Source organism: Cervus canadensis, chromosome 17 (assembly GCF_019320065.1).
Source record: "Cervus canadensis isolate Bull #8, Minnesota chromosome 17, ASM1932006v1, whole genome shotgun sequence".
Taxonomy (NCBI): Eukaryota; Metazoa; Chordata; class Mammalia; order Artiodactyla; family Cervidae; genus Cervus; species Cervus canadensis.
Window position 1 is genome coordinate 9993796 of NC_057402.1, and position 16260 is coordinate 10010055.

Here is a 16260-nt window from a genome sequence, read left to right on the forward strand (position 1 = left end):
ACAACGCAAACCATTCAAGGAGAGGAATTCTCGTCAACGGTGCGTGTGCACCGCAGGGAGGGTGTTAACAGTGAGATGCCCGGTGCCAGGTGGGCCGTCCGAGGGAACTAACTCCCTTGCACCCTGCCCCTGGGAGTGGACAGTCATGTCTGAGCTTCAGTGAACAGGGCAGGGGGCCCAGACGACCTCAGAGAGAGGTCAGCACCCGGGTCAGCAAGCACATGAGCTCTCACGTGCTGCTGGGGTGTGAAGAGTGGAAGGGGAGGCTGAGTGATGCTTGAGGGAGAAACCCTCTTAGTCCACGTGCGTTGGGTTCCAGGGTGGGTGGAAACCTCTCACCTGGTGGTCTCTGGTCCCCAGGGCTATTCTTGGTCAGCGGCGTTGGACATCCCGGTGTGAGCGGTTCTGATTGTGAACGTGGCCCGCTGTCTGTTCTGTGGTTTGAACACATTGGACCAGCCCCTCTCTTTTCCAAAGGGCAGCCCTCAGAGAGGGGGCGGTGCCCGGCATGGTCTGGGTCTGTCACTCTGGATGTGTTCCTGCTTGGCGGCTGGAGGACAGGCTCCCTCTCATGGGCTGGGGAGGTGCCTGGCTCTGCAGAGACCTCACAGGACAGGGATGTAGCCCAGAAGTCAGTTCTGTGTTGTCAGGATGCCCGGGGCAGCATGTCCTGGGAGCACCCACTGTAGCGATTTCTCTCCTCCTTCAGTCTCAGGCAGACCTTGTGCTTCTCCAGCCCTGGGGGTTTGCTGTGAGTGCGAAGGAGACAGAACCAATAGTGTAGAGGTTTCTAGATGGTAGGACCCAGAGCCTGGGGGCCTGAGGGGTTGGCTCAAGGGCAGCTGTGAGGGTGGTGGGAATGGAGAGGGTGGGGCTCCAGCCCCCGAGTGCTCCCCTCCACCACCCAGAGCAGCCCCCTTTCCATCTGTTTTGAATATCACGGTTCCTGGTGACAGGACTTCTGATAGAGCTTGGCTCTTTGGAAGATGTGGGTCCAGCTTGCCAGCTACCGTGGCCCAAGCGCGCAGGGACCTCAGCCTCAGCGTTCTTTTCTGACCTGACTCTGGGCTTCATCTTCTTCCTCCTGCTGTTTCCCTTTGGCTGATTTCTTCATGTCATCTTTCTATTACATTTTTTTTTTTTTTTGCATCTTTTCATGTGCTCCAGATCCTACTTGGTGTCGAGCCAGGCAGGACAAATTGACTGACTCCCAGGGTTTGCCCCTCTGCCCTCTGTGTTTCTCTCATCCTTAGGATCAAGGCCAAGGCTATGATCAAGGCCAAGGTCAAAGCCAAGACTCGGCCAGGGGGGCAGAGGGTGTGGAATGATCCTGAGACCACCGCCCCTGCATCCCCCTACTCCCCACCCGCTGTGCATGTCCTGACACACACCCACCACCCCCCACCCCACACACAGACACACACACAGACACACATGCAGACACGTCCCTGGGAGCATGAACCTTCCCCCCACCAGTGCCCACTACTTGTCCCAAATCATCTTGGGGAGCCCTGCCCCAGCCCAGGGCACATTCCTTTTATAGAATGTTTGTTTGGCTTTTCTTCTACCCTGTAAACACCCGGGGAGCCTGAGGGCACGATGTGTGAGGGGGCATGCTCAGTCATGTCCAACTCTTTGCGACCCCATGGAATGTAGCCTGCCAGACTCCTGTCTGTGGGATTTTACTGGCAAGAATACTGGAGTGGATAGCCATTTCCTTCTCCAGGGGATCTTCCGGACCCAGGGATTGAACCTGGGTCCCCTGCATTGCAGGTAGATTCTTTACTGCTGAGCCAGTGTGGAAAAGGAAATGGCAACCCACTCCAAGATTGTTGCCAGGAAAATCCCATGGACAGAGGAGCCTTGTGGGTCACAAAGAGTTGGACATGACTCTTTGTGTCCATGGGGTCACAGAGAGTTGGACACGACTGAGCACACACGCACACACACACACACACACACACACATGTGCCTTCCCTGCTGGCTCAGTGGTTAAGGATCTGCCTGCAATGCAGGAGACCCGGGTTCGATCCCTGGGTAAGGAAGATACCCAGAAGAAAGGAATGGTGACTCACTCCAGTATTCTTGCCTGGAGATTTCCATGGACAGAGGGTCCACGGGATCTCAAAGAGTCAGACATGACTGAGCGACTTTCACTTTGAGGGCATGGTAGGTGCTCTTTAAAGAAAAGCAAAGGATCAGTCTCCAGTCTGGGGGTGGATTTAGATTAGAGCCGATCTTTCCCGCAGAGGCTGAAACCCTCAGTGGAAAAAGCGAGGGGTCTGGTCCTAGGAAAGTGGCGGTACTGATGGACCAGGGGTCCTCGGCGGGGGACGCTGAGACCAGCTCTGTGCCACCTGCTCTCAGGGCCCTTTTCTGGGGCGGGATGTGTGATGGCCCAGCCCCCTCCCTGCTGCACTGTCCTGGAGACAAGGACACAGGACCCAGGGTGGCGCGGGGTCCTTGAGCCCCTCGGCCGGCCACGGGGCAGGTCTTTCCCAGATGCAGCCTTGAGTGGTGTGGCCCATCGCGATTGTCTAACGGTGGGGCATGTGAAGTGGTCTGGGGTGTCCACTTGCTGCTCCACATTCCTGGGCCCATCTGGAAGCCTCAGAGAAAGGCGGCAGAGTGGTAGGACTCCCTGCCTGTGTCCTGCTGGCTGGCCAGACCCCTCGCCCAACGGGCACTTGCAGCCACACTCAGATCCGCTCCCACCTCTCATCCCCCACCCCTGTGCCTTGAAACCCCCATCATCACTGGTCTGCAGCCCCCTACCCAGGTGCTCACTCCCACCCCACACTAAGCCCACACATGTCCTTTCAAACACACACAAATACACACACCCCTACAAGGACACCTCTTACTCTTTTCCTCTCCAAGGAAGGGTGAGGGGGGCAGCACCTGGCATTTCGCCTGTGAGCCCACTTCCCCCCTCTGCCCTGTACACGTCTGTCCTCCTGGCATCAGCTGCCCGAGTTCTCTGGGGACCTGCCCCTCTCTGCTCTCAGGGCACAGGTTTCAGCTGAAGCTGAGCCCACCAGTGAGCCAGGCCAGGCAGAGCAGAGGCCAGCCTCCCTCTGGCACAGGGCCCAGCTTGGCCAATGGGAACCCTGGACTGGAACCTTCCAGAAGGTGGCTGTTCCTTGGCTGCCCTGGTGGGCTGAGCATCCAGAGCTGTGTGGAGTGAATCCACATGGGGAGGAGGGACAGAGTCCAGACTGGAGGACCATGTTCCTCCGATACCATGAGGCTCCTGGGCAGCCTGTGCCCAGGACTGGAACCACCCTTGAACTCCCTGAGAGGCACCCATCAACCCTCTTTTTGCCCAAATGAGTCTGGGTTGGGATCTATCCTCTGCACCCAGAAGCATCCCGAGTGGTATGATGGGGACTTGGAATGGCGCCTGGCCACAGGGCTCTTACTTGCAGAGCCCCAGATCTGCTGGGTGGTCAGACTTGATGGGAAGAAAGGTAGGTCACGTGGTTGGTTACATGATGGAGCCAGGCTTGGAGATCAGGACTTCCAGCTCTGAATCCTTACCCTTTCTTCCTCTGTCCCTCTTTGGGGCAACTCCAGGCCAGCTTCCCTCATGCCAGTCGGTCAAACTGCTGGGGGTCCCTCTGAGAGTTACTGGTACTTAGAAAAGGGGCAACTGGGCTGTCAGGATGGTGGGCCCCCAGCCATCTTCACCCCCTCTGAAATGGGGATAGGGTTACTGAGGGTGGGAAGGGTGGCTCCATATTTTCTAAATTTGTCCAATTGTTCTATAATGAACAAGACTGCGTGATATATAAATAAACTATGTACAGCAAAATCCACCCCCAACACATATGTCACCTCTTCTGGGGACTTCCTGCTCCCACTGGCTGAGTTAGGACTCCCCCATGTTCCTTCTGTACTTACCTTCAGGTGTCCCATGTCACTCAAGACTGGGGGTGGCTTGCTTCCATCCAGCATGAGACCCTTGGGGACATGGACTGTCTTCATTCTATCTGTTTGCCAGCTTCAGACCACATTGGACACACAGTAGGTAGTGAGTAAAGGTTTGATCCCTGGGTGGGGAAGATCCCCTGGAGAAGGGAATGGCAACCCACTCCAGTATTCTTGCCTGGAGAATTGCAAGGACAGAGGAGCCTGGTGGGCTACAGTCCATGGGGTTGCAAAGACTCGGACACGACTGAGCAGCTAACACACTTTCACTTTCTGTACTTTTTCTAGCCAGACAGAGTACTTTTTCTCGACCTGAGCTGGACGCTTTTCTAAACCTCACTTTCATCTGTGGCAAATGGGATTAATAAAATACTTCTCCAAGAAGTGCTGTGACATCCTTTGATGCTGAGGCCTGGATCTTCTCGGCCCATCTCTAAGTTCACCTGAGCTGTGGTGGACCGTGTCCGGCTGCAGGATGGTTCTCCTTCTCGAGAGGCGCAGTCACTCTGCTGCTCTGCTTGAGGGCCTTCTCTGGCTCCAGGTCACCTTGAGAGTTGTCCCCAGCTGGCCCCTGCAACTCAGAATTGCAGGGGAGTTCTCACCCTGGGAGAAACCCTTTGCCAATGGGGGTGGGGGTCCAGGGATGAATGCACCAGCCTCCACCTCCTCCGATGGGATGATTCTGAGGTAGTCCCATAATTTCCCAGAGGTGCGTCCCCATACAGGTGGAGCCTCAGTACCTCTAAGGTGACTCACACCTTAGCAAGCCCTTCCTGGCCTGCTCAGCTCCCCTGTCCCCTTTTTACTCTTCCTGGGACAACCTCCAAATGAAACAACTGCACCCAAGTCCTGGTCTCAGGGTCTGCTTTGGGGAATGCAAAGAGAGACAGCCATTTTGAAGGTAAAACGAGACAGTCCTTCTCAAGAACTTAGCAGCATCTCTGGCATGTAGTTAAGGCTTCATAACTGTGGGCCATTGTAGCTACATCGTTATCCATTACATCATCAACACTGTCACCATCACCATCCCGCAATCATCAAAATCCTGTCTTCTCTTTAGTTGAAGCCTGCCTGACTAATTCCCCATCTTCCCACCCCACCCCCATCCCCTGCAGAGAACCTGCCGGCAGGCACTTGATACACTCGTGCTCCAGATCAGCTGTCAATCAGATGTCCCAGGATCTTGTCCCCGGTCCTGACACCTGCCAGGGACCCTGCTGCAGCTGCTCTTTCTGCTTTTCTGCCTTTGAACCATAGGGTAGAGGTTCAAGTGTCTCCCTTGGATCAAGGCCAGGGAAGTCCACCCCTCCCTGTGGGCCTGGCAGTCCCCACCAGCCGCGTTCCAGCAGGAAGATGCAGTGATTTGCAGAAGGCAGTCATTTTCTGCGCCCAGATGGCTGCACCAACCCCCGCTCCAGCCCCTCCCCAAACAAGACACACATCCCTCCTGCTCCATGGTCCAGTGATTAAAGCAAACATATTCAAAGCAACAAGTTGCGCCAAATCAAAGGAAAGACAAAGAATGCATAAAACCCCAGCAGTTTAAATTTCATATTGGAATATCAAAGGAATATTGAAATATAGGAATATCAAATACCAATTCATTATTTTTTTTTAATGTTTTGCATTTACAGACTCAATTTCAGTGGAATAAAGCCTGCTCTTTTTAAGGGGCTCCCATATAGTATAAACTTCACTGGTTTTAAAGGAAACAGATTGGAAACCTGGGGCACAGATAAATTTTCTTTTTTCCTTTCTTGTGCAGCTGTGAAAGGTCTACAATGTAAGGAGACCCAGGGATATTTGTTGATTTATTAGTCCAGTCATCAAGGCCTCATGGAAGAGGGCTTGTACACTTGGTGTCATGCTGGGTGCTGGGGAGACACATAGAAATGGAGAATGTGGTATGTCACGGTTCCTGCCTTCAAGGAATTCTAATCCCTCTCCTAAAGTAGGACTGACTCTTATCATTAGTCCGAATTCTCCAGAGCAATAGAATATATGTGATCGTATGTATATATTATAAGTGTGTGTATTATATATATGTATGTATCTATCTCTCTTTTGAGAGATTTATTGTAAGAAATTGGCTTTGATTGATAGTCCAAAATTTGCAAGTCTGGCCAGCAAGCTGGAAATTCCAGCAGGTGTTAATATTGCCATTCTTAAGTCCAAAGGCAGGCTAGAAGCAGAATTCTTCCTCCTCTGGAAACCTGTCTTTGTCGTTAATGTCTTCAACTGATTGGATGAGGCCCACCCACATTATGGAGGGTAATCTGCTACACTCAAAGTCTGCTGGTTTAAAAGTTAATCTTTACTCAAAATCTTCTTATTTAAGGATTAACCACATCTTAAAAATACCTTCACAGGCAACATCAACACTGATGTTTGATTAAACAATTGGGCACCATATCTTGGCCAAGTTGATGCATATAATCAACTATCATATTTGTCAAATGACCTAAAAGGAGTATAAAATCCAGTGCTAAGTTTGCCAGGTTGCCAAACCCCTCCAATGTACCCAGCATTGTTCCAAGAACTGAAGAAAATGTGGGAAACAGGCTGACAGGGCTTCAGATTCTCTACTGGTGGAAACCTGGGGATGAGAAAGTGAACAGATATATGAATGAGGCAAGTTTGGGGAGTGGGAGGAGCCATGGAGAAAATGGACCAAGGCAATATGATGGAGAGAAGTGACATGCAGCTTTGGGTGGATGGAGAGCAATTTTGATAGAATGGGTGGTCACTTCTTTGGGGAGATGACGTCTCAGCTGAGACTGAATACCAAGAAGCAGCCAAGGATATGACAATTGGAAGGAAGAGTGTTCCTGGCAGAAGGAATAGCAAGTGCAAAGCCCCGAGGTGGGAAACAGTCTGTCATAGTCTGAGGTCTAAAAGAAAGCTCATATGGCAAGAATGAGGAGAGAAATGATGTGTTGTGAGGTTGGAAGGATAGACAGTAGTTAAAACACTCTGGAACTGGAAAGTCATTGATACTCTAAAATTGATGGGAAGGCTTTGGAAAGTGATAAGCAAGGAATTTATCCTTTCTGAGAGTCTCTCTGGCTGTTGGTAGAAATAGATGTAGGGGAATAAGGGTGCAAATGGGGAGCTCAGTTTTGAGACAGTTGCAAAAATTCATGGGAGAGGACATGGCTTCTTGAATGGTAGTGTGAAGAGCTCTGCAAATCCTCTCCCTAGTGAAATAACAGTAACTGATGAAAATTAAAAACAAAACACAACCATGAAAGTCTCTGCAAATTATTCTAAGGCATACAAAAAATAAAGAAACATTTATTTCAGAAAATCTATTAGGTTATCACAATGGATGTATAATCCACTCCCTCTTCTCTAGGGGTACTGGGGAAATGAACACATTTTCAACAGGTTTCCCATATTTTTCTACATTTGCTTCTTTTTGTCCCCCTTCTCTACAAGGATGGTGTTTAAAAAAATTAATGCACATTTAATTTTCCTTGACTCAGTTTAATTAACTAATTAATTAATTTCTAAGCTCCCTACTCCCAGCTTAGAAAGACAGACACTCTATGCTGGGTGAGTGCAGCCAAGAAAGATCAATCCTTCTTTCCCTAGCTCTCAGTTGAGGCTACAGTATATCCGCAGGAGGGACAGACCACTAGCATTTCTCATCTCCCCAGCTCTGTGCTGCAAAGATTCTAGTCTAGGCAGGAGTGGCTAAGAGTTCTGGGGGTTTCTTCCTCTACTTGGCTGTATTTGCAGGGTAGAAGCTCTATCCCAGGTGAGGTGAGACAAAATTACTGGAGCCCTAGGCACCAGTTTGCTCATAACGTAGAAGCTACATTAGCAGAAGACCAACAAGAAATTAAAAGGCCTGAACAACATTATAAACCAACTAGATCTAACAAATTTCCATAAAGCCCAACAACAGAAGAATATATGTTCTTTCAGTGCACATGGGATATTCTCTAGATTAGACTATATGCTAGGTCACAAAACATGCTTCAATAACTTTTTAAATGGTTAGAATAATACACAGTGTCTTCTCCAACCACAGTGGAATGACATTAGAATCAATAACAGAAGGAAATTAGGGGAATTAACAAATATGTGGAAATTAAACAACATATTCCTAAATAACCAGTGAGTCAAAGACTATATCACAAGGAAAATTAGAAAATACCTTGAGACTAATGAAAATGATACAAAATACTAAAACATAGGAATACAGCTAAAATAGTGCTTAGATGGAGATGTATAGGTATAAATGTCTATATTAAAAAAGATCTAAAGTCAGTAACTTAACCTTTTATTTTAAGATACTGGGGAAAAAAAAGCAAACTAAATCTAAAACAAGAAGATGGAAGAAAATAATAAATATTAGAAAGGAAATAAATGAAATAGAAAAGAGAACAATAATAGAAAAACATTAATGCAGTAAAAACTTGGGGCTTTGAAATGATCAACAAAACTGACAAATGTTTAGCTAGACTGATCAAGAAAAAAGACTCTAGTTACTAAAATCAGGAATGTAAGAGGGACACAGCAGCCACCTTTAGAAATTAAAAAGAATTACAAAGGAATTCTATAAATAACTATGCCAACAAGCTAGATAGCTTAGGTGAAATGGACAGTTTGTAAGAAACACTATCAAAACTGAGTCAAGAAGAAATAGAAAATCTGAATAGACCTATAATAGATAATGAGATTGAATTAGTAATTTTAAAACTTCTCACAAACAAAAACTTCAGTTTGCCTGGTGAATTCTACCAAACACTTGAAGAAGAATTGATATTAATTCTTCACAAAATCTTCTAAAAAAGGAGTAGACACTTCCCAACTAATACTAATAATACTAGGAGGGTAGTATTAGCCTAATACAAAACTAAACACAGGTATTGCAAGAAAACTATAGATCAATGTCCCTTATAAACATGGATACAAAATTCTTTAAAAAATAATAGCTAACTGAATCTAGCAACATATAAAAAGTTTTATATACTATGACCTTGTGGTAGTTATCCTAGGAATGCAAGGTTGGTTCAACATTTAAAATCTGTCTTATCAATAGAATGAGGACAAAACCCAGACTTATTTCAGTAAGTACAGAAAAAGTATGGACAAAACCCAGTGCTCTCTCATGATAAAAACTCTTGACAAACTAGGAGTAAAAAGGGACTTTCTTAACCTCATAAAGGACATCTGTGAAAATCCCGTGACTAATATCATACTTAACAAGTGAAAGACTAAAGATTCCATCCCTAAGATCAGGAATATGACAAGAATATCTGCTCTTGCCAATTCTGTTTACCCTTTTTGCTGTTGGTCTGTTGCTAAGTTCTGTCTGACTCTTTTGTGACCCCATGGACTGTAGCCTGCCAGGTTCCTCTGTGGGATTTCCCAGGCAAGATTACTGGAGTGGGTTGCCATTTCCTTCTTCAGGGGATATTCCCAGACCAGGGAATGAACACATGTCTCCTGCATTGGCAGGTGGATTCTTTACCCCTGAGCCACTTGGGAAGCCCACCAACCATTTAGTCAGGGCATTTAAGCCAGAAAGTTAAATAAAAGCCATCCAGATTAAAAAGAAAGAATTAAACCATCTGTATTTACAAATAATATGATGTTGTATATGAAAATCTCTGAAAATTCATTAAGACCCTTTGACAAATTTAGTCACATTTCAGGATAAAAGATCAATAAACAAATTCAATTGTAATTTTACAAGTTAGCAGTGAATCACATGAAAATGAAATTAACAAAACTATTCCATTTACAATAGCATCAAAAAGAAGAAAATACTTAGGGAGAAGTTTAATATAAAGTGTAAAAGTTTAATATAAAGTGTGAAATGTACACCCTGAAAGTCAAAAAATTAAAGAAGACTCAAACAAATGGGGAAACACCCTGTGCTCATGGGTCAGAAGACTTAATATTGTGAAGATAGCAGTACTGTACAAATTGATCTATTCTGTACAGATCCGATTCAGATCCCAGCCAGTGTTTTTTCATAAATTGGCAAGTTGATCCTAAAATCCATATTGAAATTTAAGGGACTCAGAATAGCCAAAATAATCTTGAAAAACAAGTACAAAGTTGGAAAACTCACACCTCTCAATTTCAAAACTTATTACAAAGCTACATTAGTTAAGATAGTATTGCATTGACATGAGAGTAGCTATATTGAACAATGGAATAGAATCGAGAATCCAGAAATGAACTCTCAAATATATAGTCAATTGATTGTCAACAAAGATGTCAAAACAATTCAGTGAGGGAAAGAAGAGTGTCTTCAATGAACAGTACTGGGACAACATGAAATTCACATGCAAAAGCATGAAGTCAGCCCCCCACCTCACACCATACACAAAAGTTAACTGAAAATAGATTGAAGACTTAAATGCAAGAGCTAAAATTATAAAACTTGAGAAGAAAATGCAAGAATAAATCATTGTGACCTCGGATTAGGCAAAGCTTTCTTAGATATGATACCAAAGTCAGAAGCAACCTAAGGGAAAAAGCCAGATAAATTGGACCTCATCAAAATTAAAGCATCGTGTGCTTCAAAGCATAAGAAAACAAAAAGGCAACCCACAGAACAGGAGACAATATTTGCAAATCAGATTTGGCAAAAGTCTTGTATCTAGACTATATAAGGAATTCTCATAACTCAATAATAAAAAAAGAACTCAATTAAAAAGTGGGCCAAGATTTTACATAGACATGTCTCCAAAGAAGATATACAAATAGCTCATAAGCACATGAGAACATGCTCAACTTCATTAATCCTCTGGGAAATACAAATCAAAACCATCGTGAAGATACTTCCTCACGTCCATTAGAATGATACACTCATGCATTGCTAAGAAGGTTGTGTAATGGTGCAGCTGCTTTGAAAAACAATCTGGTGTTCCTCTAGTGGTTAAACAGAGTTACTCTGCAACCCAGCAGTTCCACTCCCAGGTATATACTCAAGAGAACAAAAACATAAATCCAAACAAAGACCCGTACATGAATGTTCATAGCAGCTTTATTCCATAAGTCAAAAAGCAGAAACAACCCAATTGTCCATCAACTGATGAATATATAAACTAATTGTGGTCTATCCATGTAGTGGAATACTATTTGGCAACAGAAAAGAATGAAGTGCTGACACGTGCTACAACATAGATAAACCCGTGAAAGAAGCCAGTCACAAAAGACCTCGTATTGTGTGATTCCACTTATATGAAATGTCCTGAATAGGGACAGAAAACAACTAATGGTTGCACGAAGCTGGTGGTGGAGAATGGGGAGTGGATGTTTCTTTTTTGAGTGATAAAAATATTTTAAAATTAGATTGTGGTGATGCTTGTGCACCAGAAGTCACTGAATGATACACTTTAGAGGGAAGAAATGCTGTCCACGGAATTCTCCAGGCAAGAATATTGGAGTAGCCATTCCCTTCTCCAGGGGATCTTCCCGACCCAGGGATCGAGCCCGGGTCTCCTGCACTGCAAGCATATTCTTTACTATTTGAGCCACCAGAGAAGCCCACATATAAATTACATCTCAAACTGTTTAAAAAAAAATTCCAGGGCAGAGATGAGGATGGTTTGGACAACAGTTGTGAGAAGAAGACAGTTTAGACAGATATTTCCAATGGCTTACTGATGGGTTGGATGGAGATGGGAAAAGAAAGGGCGTGGAAATCAAGGGTAACTTTGAGGTTTTGGCCTGAGAAAACAAGGAAACTGAGGCTTGGAAAGGTTAGGCATTGCCATAAGGGGTACTTCTAAAGGGACTCCCATCTTGGATGGAACCTAAATGAATCAGTTCCTTGACGCAACATTAAGCATCTGAATTCACCAACCCAGGAGCCACCTACAAGGGGCTTCTGTTTGGATAAGAAAATCTATGCTTTTTATTGGTGAAGTCATTTTGAGTGGGGGGGGGGCCAATGTTCCTTGTAGCTGGAAGCATCATAAACATCATAAACACACTCTGAAGTGTGTATCACTACCATCCCCTAGGTTATTCTATGTACCAGCCAGGGCTTTTTCTGCTCCTTGGGGCAAAGCCCAATCCTGAGTCTGGGGAAGAGGTGGCTTCAGGCATGGCCTGATCCAAAGACCCTGACCATGTTGTACCTCTCGGCTTTAAGGCCCATTGTTAGCTGATTCTATCAAATCTATAACCCTGATAAGAGAGGACTTCTTCACAAGTAGGGCCAGCAAGACTTTCCAAGAAGGACTCTTATGGGCCAGCCCTGAATGACCTGTTTGCCTTTTTGATGAGGGAAATGGCAGAGGTTCAGATTCAGCCCTTTGAAACCACTATGGAAACAAAAGTCAGTTGCTGAAAGAGGGAAAGGATGCTGGGCAAGCAAAAACAACAGATGCCCATCACACCTGAAACAAAAGGGCTCTGTGGTCCTTGGTTTCACAAACACTATGCACTGCATCTCCCTCTTAGAAACACACAAGCATCTTGGCATAGTAAAGACTCTGAGAAGTCCTGCAGAACAAGGATTCAAACTCTTAAAAAAATGTAACCCAGCATTTAATAAATACTTCCCTTTTATTTTGTTTGGAAGCCCACTAATCAGCCTCCCCTGAACCACAATTTTGGCATAGGATTGGGAGATGCTGGGCTACATGACACTGTTTCCAGGTACCATGTGTTCACAATTGTGACTCTTTCAAGTTTGTGCAACAGGAAGGTGAATCCTGAGGTCTCAGGGATGGGAGCACTGTGACCATGACAAACCAGCTCATAGGACTCTGAGGCATAGTAATGGCATGATTTGGGCACAATTTGGCTGTTCCCCCATGATGGCCTCCATCCACCAACGTGTGTGACTGGTGCAGGGGAAACCCACCATGATCCATGAAAGACATTCTCATGAAATTGCCAGAGCACTGAAACAGGTCTGCCTCCACCCCAGGTGATCTGGGATGCACAAACTGTATTAATAAAATGGTCAGGAGTTTAGTCCTCCTGGAGTTGCTGGGATCTGTACACGTTCACAGGTTCAAGACAAAACGAATGTGCGTATATGTTTCAGATTTGCTTTATGCAAATGGAAAAAGCATTGCGTTGGTTGTAACTTCATAAGTCTGGGAGATCGGCCTCCAGATCTGCATCTTGAGATAAAACAGGGACAATTACTGAGGCAGGCCATCTCCTGGAACAGCTTCAGACGAAGTCCCAGCAGCCATAATTGAGGACTCTGACAGAGAATGTTCCAAGAATGTTCACAGCCACCACAATTGCATCAGTCCTTCTTGGGGAGGCCAGACCCAGGCTTTCGACCATGGAGTGGCTGCCCTCACTGTAGACAGCAGCCTAGGATTTCCAGGGCTGTTATGGGCCTTAAGTTGAGATCCTGGTCCCACTTAATGGCTGCCAGTCCAGGACCCCTCTGTCCAGAGGATGGGAGAGGTCAGGCTCCAGGACGGCTTGACCGCCAAAACCAAAAGAGAGAGAGAGAAGATTCCAGAAGCAGGCTGTGCAAAGCTGTTGGGAACCTGGTTTCTCCCTGGCGATTTTCACTTTCTAGAAGGCTCTTTCACCCTCTAGACTCTGTGCTTTCTTCCCGAGGATGTTTATAGTCCTGAGTCCTGCTTCTTGGGGAGAAGAGGACTTCTTCACACATGTGGAGAGACACGTGTCTTTCCCTTTTCACTGCAGGAAGGCTGCTGAACAGGGAACCAGCTACAAGAGCCAAGAAGAAGTCATCTTCTTCAGAGACGCCTTGTCAGGGCCCCCAGATGGCCACATCAGCTGGGACTCTGTGCCTCTGAAGAACCACAAGGATGGGCTCGAGGTTTCCCTCCATGTTCTGTGTGGAGTCAAGGTTTCTGGGGGTCTTGGGGTTATGCTCCCATGTTGCCTTCAAGCTCAGAGCTGTTGCCTTGACTGATTTGACCCAGTTGAGAGATTGCCCCTCTTCTGTGTGTGTGCTCAGCTCCCTTGTGAGCCTCTGTGCCTTTCCTTGGTTTACACTCACACAAACAGACACACACACAGACAGACACACAGACACATACACCCAAAGTGCTAGGTCTTTTGAGTATGTGTTTGATTTTATTGTCAGATTTGCTTATATACTAAGGAGCTTAAAATTAAATCCTATTATTCTTAAAAAAAAAAAAAAACATTTATTTGGCTGCACTAGGTCTTAGCTGTGGCATGTAGGATCTTTAGTTGCAGCATGTAAACTCTTAGTTGCAGCATGTACGATCTAGTTCCCCGGGGATCAAACCTAGGCCCCTGCATCGGGAGTGCAAAGTCTTAGGCACTGGACCACCAGGGAAGTCCCCTGAATACTATCATTCTTGTTTATAAGAGCCCTCTTCTTTCTCTCCTCTGCTTCTCAGCAACAAAACCCCCAGCCCATTTTTTTGGACAGAGTCATTTTGCCTTTTCTTTTCTTTTCAGACCTGATCTGAGGCTGATCTCTCACGTGCAAGTGCTTCTTCAAAAGGCAAAGGTACTTTCTACCCAGAAAAAACAGGGAATTTGAATGGTTTCCCCCAAATCACACAGTTAGTGGCTGCTGCTGGGACGCTAAAACCCAGGTCCCCTGCTTCGTGGCTGACAGCAGAGGAGGGAAAGGAATGAGGAAGCCTGCTGGTGGCGAACTCGCTCTCTGGAAGGGAGGGGCTGTTGATCCTACTCCTTGTGGTCAGTTTCATTTCCGGATCCAATTCACTAGGATCTCTTTGGAAGCATAGTTTCCTCACTTGAGCCTTCAGCTAAGACTGAAGCCACTGCCATGCTCAGACTCCTGACCTCCAAAGACTGTGAGATAATGAATGTTTATTGTTTTAAGCTGCTAAGTTTTGGAAAGGGACAGGTCAGTATCATCCATGAACAGAAAAGCAAGTATCCTAAACAAAATATTAGTGAATTGGATCCAGAAATGTTGAAGGAAAGAAAACAAATCATGATGAAATCAGATGTCTTCCAGATAGGCAAGGCTAAATCAACATTAAAAAGTATCTTAGGAAAATTCACTATGTTAACAGCTTGAAGGAGACGAACCATGGGATTACCGCAATATTTCCAGAAAAAGCACTTGATTAAATTCAATTTATGGTAGAAACTCTTAGCAGTTATGAAAGGAATGTCCTTAAGTTGGAAAAAAGTATCTACCAAAACTTACACCAAACTCAATAGTAAAATGTAAAAATCATTCCCTTTAAAATCAATAGAAAGACAAAATTTTCCATCATTGTTTCTGTTTAACACTTTGTTGGAGGTCCTGGTCAAAACAGAAAGAAAAGAAACAAAGAATGTAAACAGTGGAAAAGAAGAAACAGAAGTATCCTTATTCAGAGATGACATTCTTGTCCTAAATCTAGAAGACACTAGGGACAAATTTATCTGACCAAATAAGGGAATTTAACAAGTTTTCTAGATGGAAATTTTCAGACTAGTCTGAATTGCACCTTCCCCATTCACAAGTTGAAGCCCTAAACCCCAGTGTTTGGAAACAGATCATTTAAGGAGGTAATTAAGGTTAAATGAAGTCGTGAGGGTGGAGAACTAATCTGGTATCTTTCTAAGAAGAGAAAAAAGCACCAGGGATTTTTCTCCATGTGTGCTCAGAGGAAAGGCAATTTGAGGACATGGTGAGAAGGCAGTTGTCTACAATCCAAGGAGAGAGGCTTCACCAGAAACTATCTCTGGCAGTACTTTGGTCTTCGATTTCAGATTCCAGAACTGTGAAAAAATAAATTTCTCTTGTTTAAGCTACATAGTCTGTGACATTCTGTGTATCGCAGCCTGAGCAGAATAATAAACCAGATCTAAAAGCAATATATGCATATTTTGATTGCATTTCTATTTACATATTAATAATGAGCCAATAGAAAATGTAGTAAAAGGTTATCATTTGCAGCAGCAATAAAAATTTAGCTATCAGGGCAAGCCAAATAATTCAAGACAAAGTCAGAAACCATAACAGTATGTTTAGAGGCAGTTGTTGTTCAGTTGCTCAGTCGTGTCTGACACTTTGCAACCCCAAGGACTGCAGCAGGTCAGGCCTCCCTGTCCTTCACTATCTCCTGGAGTCTGCTCAAATTCATGTCCATTGAAGACTTAATATTTGATAGACATCAGTTCTTTCCAAACTGATTGATCTAGTGTTGTTTCTACCAATTTTCCAGAGATTTCCCCTGCTATTTATGTAAAAACAAATTTGACAGTTGATTTTCAAAATTTATACAAAAGCTACAAAGGCCAAGAATAGCAAAACCTTCCTGGAGAAGAATTAGAAGTCAGGGTATCTTACCTTGGCAGATGTTAGAAGTATTAAATGATTGTAATGAGACAATGACGTGAATGAACAAGAATAGACAAAAA